Source organism: Euprymna scolopes, chromosome 3, assembly GCF_053919585.1.
Source record: "Euprymna scolopes isolate OS-2025 chromosome 3, ASM5391958v1, whole genome shotgun sequence".
Lineage (NCBI taxonomy): Eukaryota > Metazoa > Mollusca > Cephalopoda > Sepiida > Sepiolidae > Euprymna > Euprymna scolopes.
In genome coordinates, this window is record NC_136484.1 from 92,869,668 (window position 1) to 92,897,513 (window position 27,846).

The window sequence follows — 27,846 nt, forward strand, 5'->3', positions numbered from 1 at the left end:
TGGAGACTGCAGAATATTTTACAGCCATATCTAAAACGTGAAGTTTAAACTTAAATAGCTTTAAGACAAAATTAAAATCAAGAGAATCTTGCTTAAATTATGTCCAATAAGTATGAATCAGTTTTATGAACATTTTTCTATTTGGGAGACGTTTTGATGCACACTAACAAGACTTTATAATATTTTACATATTTTTATGTATAATTCAGGTAATATTTATTATTTCATAAATACATATTGTTAAATCTTCTTCAATATCGTAAGTCAAGTCCCCTGCCCATTTGAAAAAAAAAATATATAACCCACTTTACACACTGTAACATTTGACAACGCTGTTTCAAAATTTATAATAATGATCGGTTAATTAGTGTTAGAGTTTACTCCGTTATATATATAAGGGAAAAAATAAACGTGTTCACAACGGATTGAAGAACTTGTTGGGAATAGTTGTAAGCGTCTCTGAGGAGTGACTGGATGGAAGTTTTACAGTTCTATGGACGAGAGGTAATTGTCCATCATTTCACGAAACAGCTGTAAGAGCTTAACGCCAAAATAGGTGAATTTCTATTCATGTAGGTTGTGATTTTATTCAATTTACGTATATATGCTCTGGAACCCCTTTTGAAAATTCATTGAGCTGAGATTATAATTGAGTTGGTATTATAGACAATTATATTCTAAACTTGCAAAAGAAAGGAATTGTTGATAAAATAATATATATATATATATATATATATATATATATGTATATATATATATATATATATATATATAAGGAAGGAAGATGGGTGTATGTGTGTGTTAGGATGATTAATCGGAAAAATTGGTACTTTTAGGGTACCGGAATCAGAAAAAAGTGTGCGTATTTTCTGATGCCAAAAACGATTCTTTTAAATATCTTTTTTGCTTCTTTTTTTATGAGAATTCAATTTTCCGTTGTCTATATTAATGATAAAATTATAAATAATTATTGGTTTTAAATTTACAGTAAACCTATCTATGGATCATCCCCTCATCAAATGTATTTTTACATTTGCGAAAATATATGCACATATTTTTTATTTATTTATTTATTTTACATTTTCACCCCAAACACGGCACATTGTCACTTTGGTGTAGGGGGTTACTATCAGGGGCAACAACTACTGGGGTACTATGTAGGGATTTGGGCAGCAAGATGTTGGTTTACATTGCACTTGAACTTCTGCACGTCAGTACAGTTGGGGAAGCAGGGACCTGGAATGGAATTCCAAAGTCTAGCGGTTCTGGAGAATAAACTACTGGAGTAGAAAGATCGTTTACATCTAGGGATCTCTACAGTGTGGGGGTGGGATTTTGCAGCCTGTCGGGTCTGTCGAGGTGTTCACCGTTGTGGGGGCATAAGTGCTTGCAGTTCGTCAGAGCATTCACCATTAAAATACTTGTAGAACAGGCAGATGGATGCAGCGTTTAGTCGATGGGACAGAGGCTGAAGCTTAGATGCCAGTTCAGGACCTATCAGATTGGCGACTCTCTTTTGAACCTTGTCAATTACGGAAAACTACTCTATAAGCTAGATATTTAGAGATTTTAAAAGAATGGGACTCAGTAATAGTACCGAAATTGTAAAAAAAAATATGGAAATCCTCGCATCACTTACATATAGATTACCAAACGTTATAAAAGTTATTCCCACTAGTATAACCGCTAAAATACTATACATACCTATCGATACCGAAGTGTTAAATAATAATATCGTCAAAAATTAAATCATTTATTATAGATATATGTCTTTCTATCTATTTATGTATCTATCCAGTGATATGGTTAAAATAGTTTATATTTATTGTTCATAGAATAAAGTGTAACAATGGGTTTAGCTGAGGATGTTTACATAAATTAGCTAGGTTAAATAAACAAAATAACTTTGGGCAGGCATATATGGAAAGGTCGCATGTCGAGAGACGTATGCTTTTTAACGATGGCGCAACGGAATTGAGGTCAGGAGGTCGGGAAGTTTAGTCGGTCGGATTTTGAGTTTGGTCACGGAAGGACACAGACATGTTTTAAACCAGGAAGTTAGACTATGAAGACACCAAATGCAGACCCTTTGTGAAGACCATTTGAAACAGCTGAAATAAATTTATATTTAAAAAAATATAAAGTGTTATTCTGTGGTTTCACAAAAGAAGGAAGAACAGAGGTCTCAATTTGTTATGGTATTGATCATTTCATGTTTTCTCCCGGAGCTCAACAGTGAAGATAGAAGAACTCTTGAAGAAAGAAAGGTATGAAGCATATATTATTATTCTTATAAAAAATGATACCTTGAAGTAAATATGAACTGTAATATATACCCGTGTGATAACTCTCTGATACAACATGACTCAGTTTATACGTCGATATCATATCCCCTGGCTAAACAACAATAGATACAATTTATACGTTTATCTGGTGTCGTTTGGAGAAGAATATATATCATCCTCCTATCCCTGACTATGTAACAGAAGCAAACAGAAAGTGAATTGTTATATTAGATATTAGTCACATTTTCTTTCGGGTAATCAGTTCGTAGAAATACTTATAAAATAAGCGATACCCACTCACCTCCACCTCCCCGAAAAGATAAATGCCTTGAAATAGATCAGCTTAAAATATAATCCATTTCAGCTGTCAAGTCAAGAGTGCGATTCCACTTTATTCAAAAATTATTCCTTTTACTGACAAAATAACAAACTTCTACGAAATTAGCTTTTTCCTATTTTTTTATTGCTTTTTTTATTTATTTGTTTATCGTTTTCTTTTCTTTTTTTTCTCTCCTTTGTCTGTTGACATTGTCAAGGAATGCGTTGATTATCTTTTGTTTTGTGGAAGAACTGCGTAAGGCCGAGGTAGGGTGCCTCAGTAATATGCCGCGGGCCGTAAGACACAGGCAATCACAATGCGTAAATCTATGCCGTGATTTCGCGTTTTTGGAGTCTTTTAGTCACTTAAGATCGCATTACTCTTACCATTTCTTCCTTTTACTGTCATGCTGCGCGTTCGTGGTTTACAGGGAACACAGATAAATAACCAGACACCTTCGCCCTCGCCGGGCTCTCCATCTCCATCTACCCCATTACCTTCTTCGTCCTCATCTTTCATTGGTATGAAAATGGCCGGGATTCTGAAGCTCGAATCTCGGAATTCAGTTGGAAGCAGTTCATTACTTATATAAGCCGTTGCCAATCTTTCTTTTCAAGAGTATGACATGTCTGTAGTGAAAATGTTTTTACTTACGTAAGTTGGTTGCAATTGTGGAGAGAAAACTGAACGCATTAAAAACGGATGTAAACTGTACAGGAATCCGTCTGCTCAGTCATTGTTTCGGAAATTCAACTCGTTTTAGATTAGGAATCGTCAAACAGCACAAATTGTAAACGATTGATTGCAAACAATTAATTGAACACAACCTGCACTTTTATACAAATGTGTGTTGTGGAAGATTTCCACATCCATGCAAAGATATTTGTCCAAAGATTGATGTAAGAGTCTAGCCGACTTAAAAAAGACAAATTTCTTCTTTTCACTCGTAAGCTGACGAAAGAAGATGTGGAAACCTTGGATATTGAATTTGTTGCCACCACATATACATATCTGTTTTACACGCACAGATATGTATCTATATATACTATACATGTACGGACACATGTTTTTACGCCCCTCCCATATATATATATATATATATATATATATATATATATATATATATATATATATATATATATATATATATATATTAGACTACCCGTGACCCGTTGGGTCAGTATGTTATATTAGCTACGGAATTCATGTATAAGCGTGACACTTGTGACGTAAAGAAAATAGTTTTTTTTTTTACATAACAGAAACATTTCTATGAAAGTATATTAAAATGAAAAAAGAATATAGATAGATTTCTATGAGTCGTTCTGTTTATTATAATTGATTATTTTAAAAAAAAAAACGTTTACAGTTACTGAATGATAAGTGGTTGGCCAGGCTTACAGGTAAATGTGCACTGAACAGATACCATAATACTTATTATAGTTAAATTTTAATTTTGATATATCTGCTTTTTTTTTTTTACATCGTTCATTTCTGTATTACGTTTAAGCTATTTTAAACCCCACTGTTCCCATGTTAAATAATAATTTCGAAATAATAACGTTAATATTTCAGCGTCCCAATTGTTCTTTTGTTTTTTGTTTATCTTAAACCCCACTCTTCCCATGTTAAATAATAATTTCGAAATAATAACGTCAATATTTCAGTGCGCAGGTTATGCGCGTATGCGCAACCGGATGTTGTAAACCGGAAAATGGGTTACATACATCGTTACAAGGTCAAATCAAAGGAGATGCAATGTTTACCTGATATAATCAATGGTAAACTTCGTTCTAATATAAATACCAAGTATTTATCTATAGATATTTTAATTCCAACCAAATAAAAAAAGGCTCAATACACAAATAACAGAGAGTAGAGCTTATAAGAGAAAAGAAATTAAAACTGTAAGTTGAAATTTACAATCAAATTTATTGTTCGACTGAATACTCCAAGAAAAAAATTTCCAATTTTTTTCTTATTCCGCGGAGTATCAAAGAATGCTATTCCTGCTGATTTCTTTCTGTCTTTTGATGAGAAGAATAGCAAGAATAGCGTTCTTTGAAACTCCACGGAATAAGGATTTTGTAAATTGTTTTTAGGAGTATTCAGTCGAACAATAAATTTGATTGTAAATTTCAACCTACAGTTTTAATTTCTTTTCTCACTTGTGGAAATATATTTTCTTATAATATACGCCAATCCTTATTTAAGAAGCTCAATAGAAATTACAGAGCAATATAGTAAAAAAATGACCAGACTATATTCCAAAATTCATGATGTTGACCATCTTATAATTTATTCCTTTAATTCAGTTGACATTTACCTTTCTTGACAGTATCTGCGTCGTAGCGCAAAATCAATCACTAAATTATTATATCATCACAGTGAATTTATCATGCCCTTACCTCATCAGAAGAAATAGCAACAAAAAACACCGCAAAAGAAAATATGGTGTTTTTTTAACATGATTAAAATCTGAAAATTGGAAGAGAAGCTGTAAATACCTTTATAATATTTCCAATTTCGCCATTTTGAATTCAAGAATTGTAAATGTTAACTAGAATTGTAAATGTCAAAAGGAATAGATTATAAGATGATCAACGTCAGGAACTTTGGAATATAGTCTTTTCTCATTTATTGACTATGTATATATATAATATAATATATATATATGTATGTATGTATGTATGTATATATATATGTATATATATATATATATATATATATATATATATATATATATATATATATACTTGTGTGTGTAAAAACATATGACAACAAATTCAACGTCCAATGTTTCCACAACTTTTACTCCACCCCACAAGTGAAAAGACTACATATGTCACCCATTTTACTACTGAATAAATTAAATAAAAACGCACTAATCATTTCCTCGTGGTTTCCCTGTTTAAAGTGTTCTTGTCGCGGGAAAGATTTCTAAATAGCCTATAAGTAAGTTATTTTTTTTATGAATTTGAAAAACAAAACACACTATTTTTTTCTTATGGATTTATATAGGTCTCTGATGACTTGATTGGTCAATCTATACCATTCAACTAAACACGTAAAGCCGTACCATACAACTAATAAAATAATAAGAGTGCGATTTAAATTGTTTACTAACGATATATATATGCTCTGATATTGCAACTATATTTTTATTGAGCTTAAATAAATGTGCAAATTTTTAAAAAGTAACTACTGTATGTATGTATGTATGTATGTATGTATGCAGACACACACACACACACACACACACACACACACACACACATATATATATATATATATATATATATATATATATATATATATATATACTTGACTGGGTAAAAAAAAAGCCTACAGAAAATGGACTCTGATTTATGAAAGTATGATAGGTTATAAAAAGGAAGGGTTGTAAATTTGGCTTTAATTTGGGGGTATCAAAACCAAAGCAAAATATGATGAAAGTAAAAATAAAATAGATAAGCCCCATAATTTATCATACTATACCTGTTAACACTGAAAAACTTATCACAATATTCTGTGGATCTATGTTAAAAAACCTTGTTAAACTTTGTGACATATTCCATTCCATGGGGGTCAGGTGCGAACGAACACCCCATAATTTTATTATACCATATTTCTTAAAACTGAAACATAATTATAAAAGTATACTTACGCAGATAGATACGAAAAGTTTTTATTAAAGTGTGTGCCTATTTCCATTCTATGGAAGCCAGGCGCGAACGCAGACCCCACAATTTTATTATACCATCCCTATTTAAGTTAAAACATACTTATCAAAGTATACTTATGTACATCTATATCAAAAACACTTGTAAACGTTTTTTTTTATATTTTTTAATATTTTATTTCCATACTTTGTTGACCAGGCGCGTACGCAGACCCAACAATTTTAATGAACCACCGTTCTGCCAGATCAAACATACCCATTCCTGTGTCTCGATATATCTTCTATCATTATATGTAATCAGTTTTTTTTTTAAATAGTCAACCATATAGGAGCCTATTCATGACCACACACACACACATTCAGCTTTATATATATATATATATATATATATATATATATATATATATATATATATTGAAAGCATATATCTTTTACTATCAAGACGTATATTTATATATATTTACAAATATATGTATATATGCATTTAAGCACATGTATTTACAAACACACATACACACACGTATATGTTATATATATTAGATCGCTGAAGTAAAGCATCGTTAAGTTTGGGCAGTAGTAAACTGGGTGAATATTTGGGCATACCAGGTGCTGCATATGCTCTCCGCTTATCTCTGCATTATTTCTAGTTTCCACAAGCTTCTCTGTGGCAATGAAATCAACAGTGCCAACTCAGGAGGGAAATGTTGGTGATTGTGCTACCCTTGATTTACATGTCAGCACGTGTCATCCATCCAAAATAATAAGATGCTTCCTATCGTTCCAACGGACGAGCATCCTCATGCACGTATATCCGTCCATCTATTTCTCTCTCTCTCTCTCTCTCTCTCTCTCTCTCTCTCTCTCTCTCTCTCTTTATATATATAGGAATATATAAAGGAGGATTACAAAGAAAAACAAGCAAGAGTTATCTGTGCTATTTAAAGAAATCTGCATAAATGAAAAAATGCTGCCTAAATATACTAATATATATATTCTATATCTATACCTATATGTATATATACATATGATACAAATATGTATGCAATATATATATTGTATATATATAATATATATACTATATAATATATACTATATATTTATAAAAATATATATATTTGATATAATTTCTATATTATATATATAATATATAATATATATAATATATATATATATATATATATATATATATATATATATATACTGAGTTTAAATACAGCCTATTAATTTTTTTGTTTCCATACTTTGTTGACCAGGCGCGAATGCAGACCCCACAATTTTAATGAACCACTGTTCTGCCAGATCAAACATTCCCATTCCTGATACATCTTCTCGATACATCTTCTATCATTATATGTAATCAGTTTTTTTTTTGAATAGTCAACCATATAGGACTCTATTCGTGACCAGACACACACACACGCACAGCTTTATATTATATATATATATATATATATATATATATATATATATATATATACACAAACTCTTTATTTGTTCTTACATAAGCAATAATATATTGCTATAAAACTATGAGCATGTTTCGGTCAGCTAATCCCTATCTTCAGTTTCTAAATCCCGCATACGGTCTCTTTCGTATTGTTATTATTTACATCCACATAAAGTTAGACACGGTATCAGCTAATGCAAAGATTGTAGCTTCCTTGATGGTGGGAGCGGAACTTTGAGCCAGGTATGAAAAGTACCTAGTTAGTCCGATTGGAACTTTCAAGAAGTAAAGCCTCATTTTTTTAATAGTATGCGATATCTCCTTTTTATTCAAACTTTAATGCAACAAATTATTTAAATCTATTACACATGAATATTTGGTATTTGTCTGAAAAATTAGGTACAACCTAACTAACTGTAACAACATAATCACGTTGACACATTAGTTGGCGTTAGATCACCGAAATCAAGCAACGTTGAACCTGGTCAGTACTGAAATGGATGACCATTTGGGACTTCCAGGTGCTGTATGTGCTGTCTGCTTATCTCGGCATTATTTTCAGTTTTCCCGTACTTTTTGTCACTGGACTTTCGCAGTACCGATACATGAGAGGTGTGGTTAGGGATTTTTCAACCCTTGCCTCATAATTACACACGCAACGACTCTTACAGGTGGTATACATTGTCTTTCGAGGTTTACTGGAGGCGATTTATTACTATTTGTTATATTTTATTCAATTTAATATCCTATTTCAAACTAAAGTACCATCTTTTAATGCTTAGTTAAGTAGTCGGATAGTGAAATATTTCTTCTGCTGTCGTAGGACCATAATCCAAGCATTATCCCCTCCTTTAGGGGTGGTGTAGTATCCACTTTGTTGTCAGTAGATCATCTTTCCAGATATTACCTTATCTTTTTAGGAGGTAAAGTAAAATGCGTTTGTTTTGTAATGATACCATCCTACCACGCATTGCATCCTCATTTGGAAGGCAGTGTAGTATATGTTCGTTCATCACACATGCTAGCAAGAATATGCGACTGGAAGCAGCATATAACGGACTGTTCCTTCGTTATAGTAAGAAGGGAACTCTTAAGAAACGTAAACAGCTCCTTCGTCGTCCCTCCCCTCCATGCAGTTAGAATCTATTATCTCTAGTATCGCTTTTTTACGGGAGGGTGTCTTTTCTTTTTGGGGAGGTTTGTCTTTTTGTTTTGTTTTGTTTTTAGGGAGGTATTTCCAGGGAGATTCAACCGATAAGCCGAACCTTGGAGAGCGTCTTTGTTTCTTTTATCTGTTATCTGTTATATTCTTGTAACTGTTGTCTGGACGCGATAGCGAGTTTTGTTTTGAAACGCATCGGAGTTCTGTGATCGGACCCCTGGCGATCTATCCATTTTTAAGTGCATGAGAGGGGGGAAGGTACCATTATCAGACGCAGCAGCCCCCATACAGCATCAGATTTTTTTTTAGGTCCCCTTACTTGAAAATAAATAAAGTACAAAAAAATGCCATCTTTAGAAAAAAAAAAAAGAATTATAGTCTAGATTGAGAAATACGATAACGTTAATGTGGACTTTTATACAAACGTACATATCTGCATATAGAATGATAACGGAATAAGCAACACGAAGATGGAATTTGTTAAAAGAAACATGCATGAGCAAAGAATAGTGAGATGTAATTCTTTGATAAGATATTCAAGTGGAATTGGCCCGGCGTCTCCTTCTCCCCAAGATTTACTCAAAATAGACAAACAAAATTCAAAGAAAAATATCGTCGCTTCCCCTTGTGTCCCGATCATTCTTCTTTCTTTCTTTTTTTTTTGTCTATGTTAACTTAATCTCTGTAATGCCCGATAAGGTGAGCTTATCGTAACAATTAATCTGCTTGTAATGTTTCCAAGTATTGATCGTAGAAGATGGTGAATGGAAAAAATTAAATATACGAAAAAAAAAAAGTCTTCCTTTTCTATAATAACATATCGAAACATGGTAGGTTTGGGGGTTTCAGTGATAAATAAAGTAAAATTCTAATTAACAAACATAAACATATATGATCATACAAAGTGTCGAATTTGCCATATAAATTTCAACATTATTCTACAAATTTGAAATTTCTCTTCGGTTTTAGAATGGATCGAAACGGTTAAGATAAACACGCGTTAGTGTTGGTGTACCTCCCAAACTCCAGATATATACTTTTTTTACATTCAAACAAGCCATAGTGCCACTAGGGCGTAAGGGGTTACTATTTGGGATTATGTCTAACAGGGGATACTAGTAAGTAGAGCAGCGAAATATCTCTTCATCTATGATATAAATCTCACCTGTCTGTTTAAATATATGTTTGTGTGTCTGTGTGTGTGCATGTATGTATGTTTGTATGTCTGCCTAAAACTTTAGACAGAGGCGATGGATTTTCACGATATCGGTATCGTATCGAAGCTAGGCCCTTCGAACGAGAAATATCGTAAAATTGGCTAAAAACATTAATTCCTTCACCCTCAGCTTTTCTACAAGGAGAGGGTCGCCATTTTCTCCGATATTTTCTAAAGTCACCCCTCTTTTCGATTGACTAGCCTTAATTTAAACCTACGTCACTTCCGGTTTGGCGACGAGTGCAACAGTAAATATGTCGCTTTTTTCACCTTCTTTTCCTTCTTCGCGGTACGGGTTCGAGTCTGCCTGCCTACTACCACTTTCTTTTTTTTTTTTTGCTCAACACACACCGAAAATACACAGGTAACCCGGGCACCCAGGCATAACAAAATTCTGAATGTTAGTACAGTTAGGAAAGCAGGAACAGGGAGGGAATGTCAAAGGGAGGACACTATGAGAGTAGGTTTTTCAGGAGAGAGGGAAGACACTATTAGAGTAGGGTTTTCATCATCTATCAAGGGACCCCAACGGTGAGATTTTGCTGCTTGTCAATTAGTTGAGATTATGTACGTCGAGGGGATACAAGTGCTTGACGTTGTCACTTGGATCAAAGGAAGTTCAGGCAATCTTATTCCTTTGCTTTCAAATCGTAAAACCTATTCACACTCTATTGTAATTGGATAACCAATGCCACACTGCAACCAAGGGATATTCGTCCAGTCAAGTCTTTATTTTTGCGCTTTTTCCTGTCGAAATACAGGAACTGAGCTTTTATTTTGTCCGTCACAAAAATGCTGCCAGTTGTTCTTTAAGCTCTAACTTCATAACTCTTACTGACCAACTTCATTACCACCTGGAATTTATCATTTTACAAAGATATACATATCTAAACGTGTACAGATACATGCATATACGTGTATATGTTATACACGAGTATATTAGTACAAGCCTTCTTTTTTTTTACAAGGTAGTCACCACTTATCAATGTCAGGAAGCCACTCGGGGATAAGGGTTATTGTGTGTACAGTACGTTAGTTTTGGAAATCTGATAAAGTGTCTTACTTAAGGAGGCGGTTCATCAGGAATTTGTTCACATTGGACTTGAAGACATCCAGGTTGTATTCAGGTGGGAAACAGGCAACCGGAACAGAGTTCCACAGGCGTGCACTTCTAAGAAAGAAGCTTTGTTCATGCAATCTACGTTTTGATTTTGGCACAGATAAGGAGTGGGGAAAATTGTTGACAGTGGTTTCAGCTAGGCGGGTGTTTATCGTGAAAGATTGGCGAGGGGGGATCAGAGATCGGAGTTCAGACGAGCACCTGCCATGGTAGTAACGATAAAACAAAGACAGGCTCGCAACGTCTCTCCTGTGGGAGAGAGGTTGCAAGGAAGAGGAAAGGGCATCAGCCACTAGTCCACGAAGCCTATTTTGTACTCTGTCAAGGCAGGATAGGCTGTTTTTAGCAGCTCCTGCTCAGATGTGGCAGCAGTACTCCATCCTTGGGCGTACTTGGCTTTTATACAGATAGAGAATTGCACCAGGGGTGAGATATCTTCTCGAGCGGTAGAAGGATCCTACCATTTTTCCAGTGATCTTGGCAACTGACTTGATGTACGTATTCCATTTCAGGTCAGGTTAAGCCCAGAAGCTTATCAAAACATGGAGTTCCCCTAGAGGAGAGCCACTCATATCAATTGATGCCAGATGGGGATCAGAGCGTTGATGATGTAAAGATAGGAGCTTGGTTTTAGATGCATTAAAGGTAACCAGCCACCTCCTCCCCCACTGTACCACGCGCTCAAGATCAGAGGAGAGATGCGTTCAAATTGGTTTTGAAAACGACTGTTGTAGTCGGCTAGAAGCAAACCCGACGTAATGGATACAAACTGTGCTTACGTAAGCTCGGTGTATATTTAGCTACACAGAAAGGAAAATTATTAACAGTGTTTGTAAATAAAAAGATTCTTGTAAATGTGGAGGATTGCATCAGATGTCAGGTTATTATTGTAAGGTTAGATTTAACTATTTCTCAGCGATTTATGCAACAGATGTGATTCAAATCTGCCATTTAAAGTCTTGGATTAATCCACCACGTTTGCACAGTATACCGTGATGTATCTTCTATTTTGTTTTAACTTAATTCGCCCGTGCTTCAGTAGCATAATCGATTAACGTTCGTTAGTCGCTTGTCTTGCCCTGTTAATGTCTGGGATTGACGCTGCAGTGTTGATCACTTCGACAAATATAAAAAAGATTAAGGACCATGATACCAATTTTAGCTATGTATTTAATTGTGCATGTATGAATCCATCTTCACTAAGTAAAAGATTATTTCGGTTTAATATCTACATAGGTTAAACCAGAAACATTCTAAATCTTAACTATATCATCGTCAGTTCTCTCTAACCTCTAGATTACAACTAACTATATTTTTATAATTTTATATCCATGCACTAACTTGATGAGATCGATCAATCACGTATCGACATTTGCATAAGAGGTCGCCTGACACATAATTGTGATCAACTCTTGTGTATCAAACTAAATAGTGATTCATTTCTTTGGGCTGCCATTTTTATATTGGTTGCTATTTTTACAAAGTTTCGGCTGATATAGCCTAAGAAATTTTCCCATGTGTATTTTTCGAACTGAGAAATATGTACGTTATTTCGAACTTAAGCACTGAATAGATTATTCAATTTTTTGTCAAGCATCAATCAGAAATATTTAGTTATCTTTGTTCGTCTTAGTTAGGATTAGCCTTAAGTGAGGATTGAACCTCCGACCTTTAGAAATCTATCATTTTCGTTATCAATACGCCATTGGTCGATGTGTGCTAATTATATCGGCCAGAAAGTTAAAACTACAACAAAGATGAGAACATTAATCTAAATAATCCCATAATACAAAGCACCAATCCTCATCTCAAAATATTCCGAAAAATAAAAGTATTCTGTAGAAAATTCTCCCCCTCTCTCTATCTCTTATATCTTTCTCTTTCTCTCTCTTTCAACCATCTTCTGGCGTTCCGTGTCAATCATCCAGTTGCTGAATTTAACCTCAGCTGCCTCAAAATTAGCTGAACAAAATACAAGACCATCAAATATTTGTTTCCCCTGCGAGATCTTTATCCGCGATCCTCAAACCAACTTTTTGCACAATTCTTTGTCCTAATCTTTCCAAGATTCTCTTTTTTGTTCTCTCTCTCTCTCTCTCTCTCTCTCTCTCTCTCTCTCTCTCTCTCTCTCCCTTTAGTTTTTCTCTTCTCGTCCATTCTAGTTTTCTTTATTTTTATTCTCCCAACTATTTTTCTTTTATTTTTTTTGGTTCTATTTTTCCCGCCTCTTCTATTTTGTTATATCAGATCGAGTCTGACCGACGGCAACAACAACAAATACGACTTTGAGATAACGAGGAATTTCACCAGACACAAATATGTGCTTGTTGTCCAAGAATAGACGGCAAGGCAAGAAAAACCAGAGTAAACGATGAAAAGAAAACGAAACAAAACGAAAAGTCAGCTTCCATCTTGGTAAGCAGACATTACAGACGTTGCGATTATCAGAGCGATTTTTCAGGAGACCGGGTCAAACAAAGAAACAAAGTACGACATTCGATCGCATTTATCCATTTACCTACAAACCACCAAGGATTTTTATCAATGGTATATTCTGAAACGTACACTTAAGATATAAAACAATTCAACCACATCGTTCTTTTAAACGTTGTTTTGATGGTCATTTTTCTATTTATTTAAGATTCAGAAAAATATTTTCCCGATTAATTTCATTAGTGGAGATAGCTGACTTTTATTTGTGACGTAACATGGGTTATTTTAAGATGGAATTAGATAAATTCAAATTCCGAAATAACGCTAAAAAGTTTTCTGTAATTCGAGAAAAATGTTAACTGCATCTGATTAGTTGTTTGGTTTTCGCTTGCTATTCGAGAAAACACGTGTGAGAAAAATATACAGAATATTATGAAAGAAAATATATAAATATATATTTGGCTTTGAAATGTAAACTAATGATATATGTATGTGTGTGTAACCTTATCTGAGTGAGTGCAGAACTTCATGCGATTGCATTAAAACTACATGAACATTTTTTTTAAAAATGCAAAAAATGGAAAAAGTTGATCTTGAGAAAATTTATTTTCATTTTCAAGGAGAAGATCAAGGCGACTGGAAATAATTCCAGGATAAATGGAATGACCCGAAATATACAGTATCTTAAATTCCCAAATAGTCACCCATTTTGTATTGATTAGGTTAAAGAACGCTTACCTTCGGTAGTTTTTGTGTGAATCGTGACTATTCTGTATAATTTCATCAACAAACACCGTAACTACCTTATCGTGAACGAACCATAAACCACACCCTGTCCTGTAAGATTACTCTTTCTCGATATTTGATATTATAAGTGCATTCAAAATAAACCAACCTTTGTGTATTTATATGAGTTTAATATTATTACAAAAAAGTCACGTCAGGGCATCGCCCATCCGTAGAGATCTTTCTATGAAAATAATAGACGGAAGAGAATAGTCAAAACAGTTTATGGATTTCCAAGTGGGAAAACTAAGAGCAATGAATATTAAAATTAAAGCCGTGCTCAAATGGGAGTTGTGTTAATCATTGCATGAATAAATATAAACGATTAGAGTGTATTTTAGTTAAAGTGACCGTCCTTTACAGAGACACGCCTTCATAGTGAACCTTTAGCGCTTGTACTCGCCTTTTTTCCAGGCAATACGATTTGAAAACAATACTTTGAATACATTCTGGTTTTATTTGATGATGGATATGATATTTAATTCATTCGGCGGCCTCTTATAAGGCGATGTGGGAAGTTTGAAGTGACCTTTTGGATGGCATTACTGCTAATTTTTATTGGATAGAGTACGGTTCCACGTTCAATCTATGGATTTTAATAGAATCTGTCTTAGTTAATACACGGAAATAGCTGAAGTGGAGCACGGGACTCTCCGTTAAGTCCATCTTTTTAGCTCCCTTTCTTAATGTTTTGTCTACCCTATCTTTCGATTTGCCCTATTTTCCTAGCCCATCACCTATTTACCTCCAACAGTCATAGGCATCTTTATCTCCTTCCCACGATGGAAGATGTGACACAATGTTAGAAATGTGGGAGTTGAAAAGCCAGCTCCCTAGATGAAGAGCTCTTTAGCCTAGTAGTTCTGTTGGCATTTTTTCAGTAAACGATAAGGAATGACGTAACCACGTCTCAAAGTGTAAGAATGAAAAAAACTAGGAGGATTGACCTCCAAAACTGCAAAGGACCATACGGACCATACCTCAGCCAACAGAAAGCAAACCATCTTAACAATTGCCCAACTTCTGATGATGTGGGAGCCGGTGTTCCATCGAAGATTACGTAGAATGGATCATTTAGAGACTATTTGTTTACGATTGCAAAACAAATGTACCTATTAGTGATAAAATGTCCCAGTAATTCTTGCAAGGTTTGTAAGCCGAGCGATAAAAGAGCCGAACTGCGGTAACTGTGATCGTAATTTAAAATCTCGCCATACTTATATCACACTGCAGAAGGCGAAATGCTCGTCCGTTGATAAATATTTTATCAATAAAGAAATCTATAGACGGTCTCATTTTTACGGAACAACACACACTGAAAGGCATATAGTAAACTCTTTCAGCGTACAAAATTGAATGTTTAGCTGTCATTATCACCAAAAGGAATAGCAAAACAATGTGTGTATGTGTTTGTGTTAAACATATAACACAGTTGATATGCTCTTAAAAGTAATACAGCGAATCAATGTTGATTAGGTTAAATCTTCCATTTTTGAATTAGTAAAAACAAAACGCAAAATGGCGATCTTTATTTTAGCGCTGTTACTTATCATAACTAATATCCTTAATAGTATTACTCGCACGGGTCATGCGAACGATTCTCCATACTAGAAGTTGTACGATTATAACTAGTAGATGTGGATTCTATGATCTCTAAAATTATATAAATGCAACTTGTCTGAGTGTGGGTTCGTTCCTTACAGACAACGAAACAGCTGAACAGATTTTCTTTAAAATTTACAGAACTTTAGTGTAGAAGTCTGGGAGTGATCTTAGTTAAGTTTTGTCTCAGAATACCCTCGATAATTACCGATCATCGATAATCGAAACCGTTATTTTTTATTTATCTATCATCGGTAAAGCCATTTTTCCATGTCGTCGCTTAGCAACAATGATAGAAAAACGGGCCGTAAAAATTCTAGTTGATAGTGTGTATTTTTTTTTTTTTTTGCATGGCGTGGTCTGTAGTTTAAAACTCCTCACGTAAATTTCTTATTTTTTTTTATTAACTGCAAAGAATTTCATAAGGCTTGAAAATTTACGGTTTTTTTTTTTTTAGTTTGCATGATGTGATCCGTAGGTTTAACCCCCGCACGTAAATTTCTTAATGTTTTGTTTTTCGTTAACTGTAGAATAAGATATTTTGGACGAAGTTACTGCATGGAGACATGCGAAGCTTCCTCGCGAGTGATTTCACGGATTTCGATGACAATAAAAATATAGGAGTATGAAATTTTTGTTAATCAGCATTCAATCCTGGGCAACGTCGGGTCTCCCTGCTAGTTGGTTTTACATATAATTCGTTGTCTTTTCATTTTGATCATAATTTATTAACCAATCCACATTCGAAGTTTATACTAAACTTGTTTAAATTTTACCTAATATTTTCGGAGCCTATATGTTGATGGCATCTCTGAGTTAAAAAATAGAACAGACAAGTTTCACGTCTTGTTAGGAAAACAAATTGTCCTAAGTGAAACAATACCTTTCCGGCCCTTTGATACCGGCATCTTTTTCGAGAGTCTTTAATATCTGGACTTAAACCATGCCAGGTAAGCGGAACTGGGTTTGAAGGGTTGCGCAACTCTGGCTTCTATATTAAAACTTTGTTCGAGCAGGAAAGTTTTCAAACAATATCCATTTTCTCTCGCGATATGAAGGGGCCAACTAGACTGAATCTGCAACGTACATGGCCCCTTAAGAATTTAACAATCTAATTTATATATCTATAAAAGAGAACTTGTCAGTGTATACATTTCCCTAACAAACTACTCTGTCAATTTTCAGTCTACAGACTCGAGATTTGACATAAGCGCTACTGAGATTTGTGAAAATCGTTTTAATCGGTTTTCGATCAGAAATTCCGTTTTCAAGGGGTCAAAGTTCAACGATTTCACCTTTGAAAACTCTACCAAACTCCTCCGTCAATTTTGGATCTAAACACTTGAAATTTTAGATGTAGGTTATTTGGACAAGAATCAATGGAGTCAAAATTTAAAAAAGCTACCTCCCAGACAATTTTTGGTTTAAACATTTAAAATTTTACGTAAAGTGTATTCAGACATAAGACAAGCTTTCTTTTAAATCAGTTTTTGACCGAAAATTTGACTGCCAAGAGGTCAAAGCTCAAAAGAGTTTACCTTTGCGGTCTTTAGCAAACTATTCAGCTAATTGTGGGGCTAAACTTTTGACAATTTAGATAAAGGCTATTTAAACATGCTGCAAGCTTTGTAATCAGTTTTAGGGCGAAAATGTGGCTGCCAAGAGGTAAAAGTTGAAAGAGTTTACCTTTGCAGACTCTACCAAACTCCTCTGCCAATTTTAAGTCTAAACATTTTAAAATTTAAGTTACCTGGACATGAGTCAAACTTTTTAATATATATATATATATATATATATATATAGAGAGAGAGAGAGAGAGAGAGATAGAGAGAGATAGACAAATGCACAAAAGAATTATGAACAGTACATAGGACCCGCGCAAAGCCGGGCTAAACTGCTAGTGTTAGTAAAGTTCTAAGCAGTGGCTTTCGAACTATTACTGACTAACAACAGGCAGAAAAGTGATTAATCAATCTATTAATTTATACTATTAAAAGTGGAACTACAACACTGAATTTACATTCCAGATAGTATAAAAACACATTCTAATACATTAATCGTGTGTATGCGTCTGCCATTGCAAGATTAATTGAAATTAATATTGTTTTCTAAAAGTGAATCTCATGAATTTGCTATTCATTTATTGTTAATTTATTCAAGAATCGATTTCAAATCAATAATAAAAATTAGTTCTGTTTAAAACTCATTTTTTGTGGGTGGAAATTCCGCTATAATTAATTTCAATTCATTCTTAACCAACTTATTTTATCGATCAGTTTACCTATGGAAATTCTGATTTTGGTGTCATCGAAGCCGGGAAAAGAGACCCACTAGGTATGCTATAAACCTAAAACTAGAGGTAGATGGATTGACCGATAAAACAAACTGAATGAATGGGCGGATTGTAAGAGAGATCGGAGAAAATGGATAGATAGAACGGAAGAGAAGGTTTTGGAGAGGATTTTATTAGAGGTATCTGGGGATGCAGGGGTGAGAGTTAACTTCGATATTTCTTACTCGTTGACTGTGGGGTCGGATTACCAACAAGGGGTGCCTTTTGTCTTGTCAGCTTCCATTGAAATGTTCGATCACGCGACTACGTCATGAATCATTTTGTGTGTGTGATATGTAATTCGCCGTTTTCTCTGTACCACGAACAAGTCTGGCAGGTACAATAAATTCAATAAGTAGGTCAGCATCCCATCCCTGTCCTTCTTGTCTCTTGTGATTTTCTCGAGGAACGGAAATCCACTCTTTAGGAAATCAGTTAGACAAATAAAGGCCAGGAAACTGAAGGCAGAAAGCAATAATTTACTCGGGCCGACAATGTTGTTTAATCACCTGGAGCGTGTTCAATCCCAGGAGACTACGGTACAGTATATATATATATATATATATATATATATATATATATATATATATATATATATATATATATATATATATATGTGTGTGTGTCCACACCCATTACACCTGCTACATGACTTGTAATATCTATGATACCCACGAGAACCAAACAAAGTACCCTTTCAGACGCGTGAGTACCCAAAGCTGTACAAAATGTTTTGGTTTCCTTTTATTTTATTAGTGGGCTTGCCCTTTTTATTGATTTAATTTATTTTTTAATTTATTCATTTATTTCGATGGTTGAAGACAGAGTCAGAATGGTTCTCATGACTCTGACTGTTGGAATCATCACATGTAGTTTTGTCTGAGGCGATGTTAAAGCGATCTTAATTTGCATTAATTCTAATTTTATTTGGGACATTTACTTCATTGCATGTGAATCTTTGCATGTATTTGTCACATTGAAAAATTGTTCAGGTTTTCGTATTAAACGATTTTTTCCATTAGCAGAAAATGCAATATATATATATATATATATATATATATATATATATATATATATATATATATATATATATATATATATATATATATATAATTATCTCCCGGACACCCTTTAAATAAATTAAGTAAAGAAAATATGACAATTATCTCCCCTTAAAATATGTAATTGCACAAGCAACATTCTCTATATATAAACTGTAGCGTCTTTAAATCAAAAATACGCTAACGGAAATAATTTACTGCACGAGCATCCCCACTTTTTTTTAAATACATCATTCAATAAGATAAAAAGCTATAGCAAACATCTAAATGAATATTTTAACCATAGTTCCTGAATTCAAAAAGCGAAAAATTAAAAGGTAACTATCTCTATATATTTTTAAAGCAAATTTATTATGTAAATTCATATCTATATTTTTCTCTACTTATTTCTATCTCTAACCCATATTAATTTTCTTATAAATTTTAAATCCAGACCTTTTATTTCAATTTTTTTCAGATTCATCTGCCTTACTTTTAATGCTAGGTTTATTTATGGTGTCTTTTAAATTCAATAAAAACCCTTCAAAATTTGCCGACGAGGAGACCTTGCTTATTAAAAAACTATATGTAATTATTGTACATAACTTGACGTATACCACAATAAAAAGCATTATTTTCCGAAACGATCGTACAGATAATTGATTTTGTTATTGTTCCTTCTTATGAAACGGATTTTTAATTTAATTATAATTTGATTTTTAAATTTTAAATTATCAATCACATTACTTATATATATATATATATATATATATATATATATATATATATATATATATATATATATATTATGGCCATTCATAAAATTCGTTTAAATATGATATTTTTTAATTAATGCAAATCTCGTAATAATCATTATTCAATGAATTGTCTTTAGATTATTATATTGTACGCAATATATAGCATTGATTCTAAAAGTTAAAAAAAAAATGGCTTTAGTTCTAGAATGGAAACCAAAACGTATAACTCTCTAGCCCTACCTGTTATCGTCCGACTTAAAGTCATATGCATACAAATCCTGAAAGAAAATCGTTTGTGATCGTTTAATTGTATATTTGCGCATGCGTACAAGAGCAATTTAAGTAAACTTACGTCTGCCAAGTTCCAACTTTTTAGCCGCTATTTTACCAGCTAAAGATCAAATACGTTCAACGCGTCCAAATTTTTTATATATCAAGTTTAAAGTGTGTAGACTAAAAATAAAAACAGTTTTGTAGAGACAGTTGCCCGAAGAGACGAACAAAGTTACATATAAGTTGTAAAACATATAACACTGTTGAGATGCTCTAAAGGATAAAACAGCTAATTAAGTTTGATGAGGTTAAGTGTTATTTTTTTAATTAGTAAAAACAAACACTTAAAATGGTCGTCCGTATTTTAACGCTGTTGAGCTTTGTGCCTACAATTCTTGCTAGTATGGCATGTGTCATGCCAACGGTTCGTAAATCTAAATTTACATACATTTGGCGCATAAAAATGTTCATTATTTCCCCGTGCTAAAAAAAAAAAAACTGTTCATATGTTTTTATGGACAAGGCATGAAGCCACTCTATGTAAGGCACGAAGAAATAGTATTTCAAGATAAAAATGTAGTCAACAGTACGTTTGATAAATAGATACCAACTCAGAAAGCGGCAATTTTTCCCTCTTTGTCAAAAGCATTGCTTATATAGTACAGAACAAAAGAAGATGAACGAGAGAGTTAAAAGGCTGCCGAAAAATAAACCCAACGTTTATATTTTAGTCTTATTAAATACTTCCCTTATTTCTATTAGCATTAAATGTAAATAATAATAAGAACAATTAAGAACGAATAATCATGAATGAATTAAAATATAATTTTGAAAATAAATATTGTCGCCATATTTTAAAATGTTTGTCTCATCGCCTACTCGGTAACAAGAGATACGATTTTACTTTTCAACACATAATCGGTTAATAATTGTGTTATGCTGATCAATCCGATTATTATTCTCATCTTGAGTGTTATTAGCACAACGTTTCGGTCGCTGCTACCTGCGACCTTCTTCGGGTGTTGAAAACATGCTTCTTTTGCTCTGCTAAGGAAAAGAGGGGTCGCTCTGCATTACAAGTATTCGAACCGTGGGCGTGAGTGTGGGTTCGTAGATGATAAAGAAGGTTCAATCATCAGGCGTGACTAAGATAGTTTCTATATGAAATTCATATTTTCCTATGACTCAATTTTTCGGGATATCTATACTAATTGTTAATATTAGTTAAAAAATATCTCAGTGACCCTTGAAGATTGAACTTTCTTTACGATCTACGCGCTCACCATCAGCCAAAGTCACCGCGACCTCCTTCCGATAACTCCCGAGTTTATTTACATTAATCGAATACTGTAAAAATGCAGATTTAATGCCAATGTTTTCACATACATAATTAACCACAAAATGTTTTTAAAATCTTCAATTTACAAGAGAATAAATTAAATATAGATAACATCATTTTTGAAATGTCATCAATGCCAACACTTTAGACAAAACATATTTTGCACTAATAAAATGATATTAGGATATATTTTCGAATTGTTGATTTCCTTTTAATTATTTTTTTTAAAGTAGTTTTTTTTCTCGAATTTATCTTTCGAGATATGAAGAAATTTTAAACTAAAAAAATTAGATGTGAATACGTGATCAACACACACACACACACTCTCTCTCTCTCTCGCTCTCTCTCTCTCTCTCTCTCTCTCTCTCTCTCTCTCTCTCTCTAGGTTAGTATCTTGAGGCGCGTTTACTCAACTGGGAGAGATGCATGGAGAGGAAACACTCTGATGCAAAAAGCTGAGATCTACAGCCTGCCTTGGCTTGTGGCAGCTTATGCACCGCCGACTCGGTTTAGTAGTTGTACCAAAACGTTTAGTTGGTTCTTCATAAAGCCTTCATTATAAACAAATCATCAGTATGTATTTCTGAAAAAAATTTTTGTGGCGCACCTCGTACGTCAAAATCGAGGAAAGTATAACAGTGTGTGTGTGTGTGTGTGTGTGTGTGTGTGTGTGTGTGTGTGTGTGTACAATAACATTACAAGTGATTAATATTAAACGTTAATCGATATCTATTTTTTAAAAAGAACCCTCAATATCTGTGTATGTGACGTTTGTTGTTGCTTAGAGAAAGACGTTTTAGACAACGTACATTAATTAGAAAGTTTATTCTTAAGTAAAATATACCGGAAAAGACAATGGAAGTGTTCTTGAATCTCTAAGTGCACTAAACCCCTTCAAAAATCCAAATACATCCTATTTTATGAAATTTAAATCGTAGATATATAATTTAGGGGCAGAATAATTGAAATGGTTCCACATTATTAAGTGCACACTTATCGAACATTCTGTAAAAGTACACGCATCTCCTATTTTAGTAAATTTTATGTCATATGCAAAAAATTATCCGAAGAATGTTGTGGCAATTGTCTGCAACTCTGTTAAACTATATATGCCGAATATCTACGTTTTCAATTCAAAGTAATTCATGGGGACAGAACACCATAAAATTTTAAATACCGATGTCCAGTTCCAGACTCTGAATAGCTCTACAGTAAATGGTGGGAGTTTGCTGCTGGTCAGAGCTTGAAGCAGGGGCAGATGCAGTAATTTGTTCGGACCAAATTCAGCGAAAGGGCCTGTAAAACAAGATCAGGAACTTTCTAGTGATGGGGCAGAGTTTGTGGCTTTGTAGACAGTGCGAAGCCTTTTAGGTTAGATACTCTTTTCACATCAAGTTTAATCTGTGGCAATACTATTCTATGCATGGGTGAATGATGTATTTATAGAGATATACCAGTCTGGATAGGACGTATTCTAACCCGGAAACATTCGTTTTCTGTTTTGAATGTTTGCTTTTCTATGTTAGCTTTCTGTTTATCATGTTGTCGGGGTTTTTTCTGTTCGTTTCAGTTTTGAGTTGTGTTAGTAAAAGCTCATTATGTTTTAAAGTTTATGACAGTTGCGTATTTTTAATTTTTTTATTCGTCGTAGTTTGGTGTTGCTGGTTATCTGTGTTCGTTTTATTATTCAATTTCTGTTGTTGAGTTTGTGATCGTTTTGTATTTTGGTTGTTGCTATTGGTGATGTTTTGCTGGATTAATTTTTGCTTTCGTGTCATAGTTATACAGCGTTTTTTTCTCTGTTGTGTCTGTGAGGATTTTCGTCAATTCTCATAATCGTCATAGTCTTCCTTCAACCTCATTAAGTATTAGGAGCCCGGATCCACCGCTGCAATTTACGCTGTGGCGACCGCAGCGTAAGCCTGTATTTTCTGATAGTAAAACCAGAGAATATGTCTTTTTCTCTCGTTACGAAATTTTACAGCAAAACCTCTGCGATTCGCATTTTTTTTTTGATTCTGTGCCATTTCGTTCTTTTTCCTTTTTTTTCTTTTCTTTTTTTATTTTCTGTCTTTATTGCTTCATTGTATTTTTTTTTACCCTTTTCGCTTTCCTCACCTACCCCTTCCCAATCCGTAATTTTCTTTTCTTAACATTACACGATAACTCGCTTCCCCATCCGCCCCTTTACCATTCTACATTCTGGCTGGAATACTCGCAATTGTTTTCCCTTTCAGAAACACGACCCACACTTCGGACATATTTTGGGGCCTCGGTAACCATAGTCTATGACGTTTCTCTTTTGGCTTTCGGCACACATTTCCAACCTCGAAGTTTTTACACTTCGGCTGTTACTAATCTTAGGTAAATAACTCTAAAAAAAAAAACTGAGATGACAACACACGCACACACACTCGCACGAGCACACACCCACATACTAGAAGGACGACCCGATGTTGCCCGGAATTGAATAATGATCAACGAATGTTTCACACCCATCGCTGTGAACCGAGAGGAAGCCTATATTTCCCCACAGTGACTTAGTCCGCAATACAGTGTAGTGTACATGGCACTGTAGAGAACCTACTGTTGATTTTATAAAATTATTATTATATATAACGGTATGAATTAAAGAATGAATTGAAGTTAAGTGCTATGCTTCAATTGTGCTCTAAACAGAAACATTCATTTCGAACACGCTCGTGTCATATCGAAGAATTTACTGTTAATTTTATATGCCTGGTCTTTCTGTTTTGCAGTGATAATGTCTTAATTTAAGTTTAAAATTTAAAAAAAAAATGAAGCAAATCTATAACTTAAAATACAGCATCATTAATTATTGATTATATAATGCTATGAATTGAATTAAAAAAATGTTATGCTGCAATATTTTAAGTAATAAATTTATTACATTTTTTATTATATCTTCTCCTTTTCTTTTCCAGTTTAAACAACTATTCCTTTACTTTTCCATGCTTAAGCTTAACCATATTACTTTTCATGCTCGCATTTTTCTATTGTAATCCATGATTTTTCCAGGCTTCCAATAAATTCACTTGTTCTTTGTTTAATTTCAGTTAAATTTTTTGCCTCCATAAAACCATATGTAATAACACGGTACGGCACTCGTCTGCTTTCAATAAAATCCCCCCAATTATCCATTTTTCATGTTTCTATTAGTGAATTAGTAACAACATTAGTCGCTGAAGCGACGTGGTTGCTATGGAAACCAGTCATAAAACACATTGCTCACCTACTTACATAGTTTTACGATTTTGAAAAACAGATAATTCATCATAACTTTTGTTTTACTGAACGAAAATTAATTTTTTTTACAATATAGCTGAAAATGTGATCTATAAGCTGTAATAATTGTTTGAATTTTGTACGAAAAATGAGTGAGGCTTTAAAGCAGTTCTAAATGACTAAAACTGCCACTTAACCATATATTCAAACATTACCGTGTATGAATGATATATATATATATATATATATATATATATATATATATATATATATTACCTGATGTGATCTATTCTGCTGGATATGGTCTGCGCGTCGTAGATATGACTGTATGTACATAAAGAATAACAAAAACTATATAGACATATATTCAAAAACTTTATATATATATATATATATATATATATATATATATATATATATATATATATATATATATATATATAAGCAAAACAAAATGGGCCAAGAGTGAAAGCAGGGAGAAATCGATTTTTCAATATTTTTCCATGAAGTTTTGTTAATTTTTACTGAAAATTTATATTTTGCATATCATTATTATTATAGCATATAATAAGTGGAAAAATTAATCCTAAAAATGGTATGACCGCAATTTGGCGAGGATATAAAAATCGAATTGCAGGATTAAGGCAGTCCAAAATGACTTACAAGCAGATTTTTGATATTTTAAGAAAAGAAAATGCGACAACACCTCTTTCTGTAGTGAAGCGAATTGGTCAAAGGTTTGAAGTCGAACTCTTGGTAAAAGGGAAATCTGGATTTGGTTGCCCTAGAGCATTCACTTTGAAGGACGACCACAATCTTAAATTAACTGTTTTGAAGGATTGAAAGAAAACTTATGTTGACCATAGCAAAGAATTCAAAACAGGGGCTGAAAATTCTCTTCCTTGATATACAATATCTAGACGAATGAAAGAAATAAGGGTTTCCCCTAAAAGGCGTGCAAAAAGCCATTTTCATCTAAAAAGAACATCAATGATAAAAGGAGATTTTTCTCGTGTTATGGCAAGAAAGATACAGACTGGTTCAGAAATATTTTCTGATTAAATAGAATCAGGATTTTGTCTTGTTAGTGGTGCTCCCAATACTCCTGAACGGTGCAATCGAAGAACTGGAGCATGATTTTCGCCAAGTTGCATAAAAACAGCAGTTATACACAGGGACGAAGAGATAATGAGATGAGCAACTTTTACTGCAGCAGGAGTTGGGGAACTTATTAGATGTGAGAAGTCAATCAATGCAAAGGAATACATTCGAATGTTAGAAACAGGACTGTTACCAGAAGCTGAGGATATCTCAGAACACTATTTTTCAACATGATAATGCCCTTGCACACACTGCTAAAGTCACAAAAAATGTTTTTATGATAATTAAATTCATGTGATATTTTGGTCAGATCTAAGCCCCGATTTAAACACAATCGAGAATATTTGGTCCATAATATCTCCTGCATTGGCCAGAAGAACTTTTGAGAACAATGACAAACTGTGGGAAGCTGTACAAAAATAATGGAATAGCATCTCCTCTTCAGTGTTCCACTTTGATTGAGAGCATGTCTAAAAGGATTGATCTCATGAAGAAATCAAAAGTGAATGTGATTTCATTTTAAGCATTTATTAAAGTAAATTTCTAGTTCTGTGTTATTAGTTTCGTTTAAGTTTCCTTGTTCAGTTATTCTTTGTTCAATATAGCTTTTAGTGCAAGAAAATGTATAAAATTTGTTTGGCCCATTTTTTTGGCTCACGAGTGTATATATATATATATATATATATATATATATATATATATATACACTTTTATTATATTGAAAAAGCCAATGTTTTATTTACTTTGGGATATAACAAAATTGTTATTTTTGTATGCTATGTTGTCATATTTTGACAAACATATCGCTTCTGATTAAAAAAAAAAGCATTGATATGCACAAATAACAGAAAATATTCAGCAAAGATAACTTTTGTATAACACCTATATATATATATATATATATATATATATATATATATATATATATATATATATATATATATATATATATGAATACATAAGGGAATAAACAGTTGTGACTAGGGCGCGTGTTTTGTTTCGTTTTTGTAAACTTTACGCACTATGATATCTTCAAACACGTTACCCCTAAAAGATTTACAAATAATAATAAAGAAATATTGTTCTCCATAAAATTTTGATTCATATTACGTAATACAATTTTAGCCGAACCAGTGCGCACGTGTGGACGGTGGATATTATGTGTGCGCAGGATAAACTCCTAAACAAATAAACTTTCGTTATGAATTTTTGGATGCGACAAATTAAGTAACGTGGACCCATCATCATCATCATCATCATCATCATTGTTGTTGTAGTAGTAGTAGTAGTAGTAGTAGTAGATGACGACTTTACCTTTCAGAACGGGACAAACCACACCTTACCCCTCTAAAGTACTTAACATAAGTGAGATGCGATTTCCAACCAAACAAACAACTTTTAGTTAATTAAAATGTCAAAACTAAAGTACGCTTCGTCACTTTCTAGCATGTATATACATACGAATTACGTAACTTAAAATGGCATGCATATTGCTTATACTACTTCGTATAAGTGTCTTCATTTGGTCTTTATCCATATGAAGTTAGATATGTCTGTATCATATATATATATATATATATATATATATATATATATATGATTATAATTATCAAACGCCTTTAAGAATACTTAAATATGGCCACTCGCTGGGAAATATCAACTAAGAGGCAGTCAACTAGCATTTATGAAACGTTAACAATTCCTT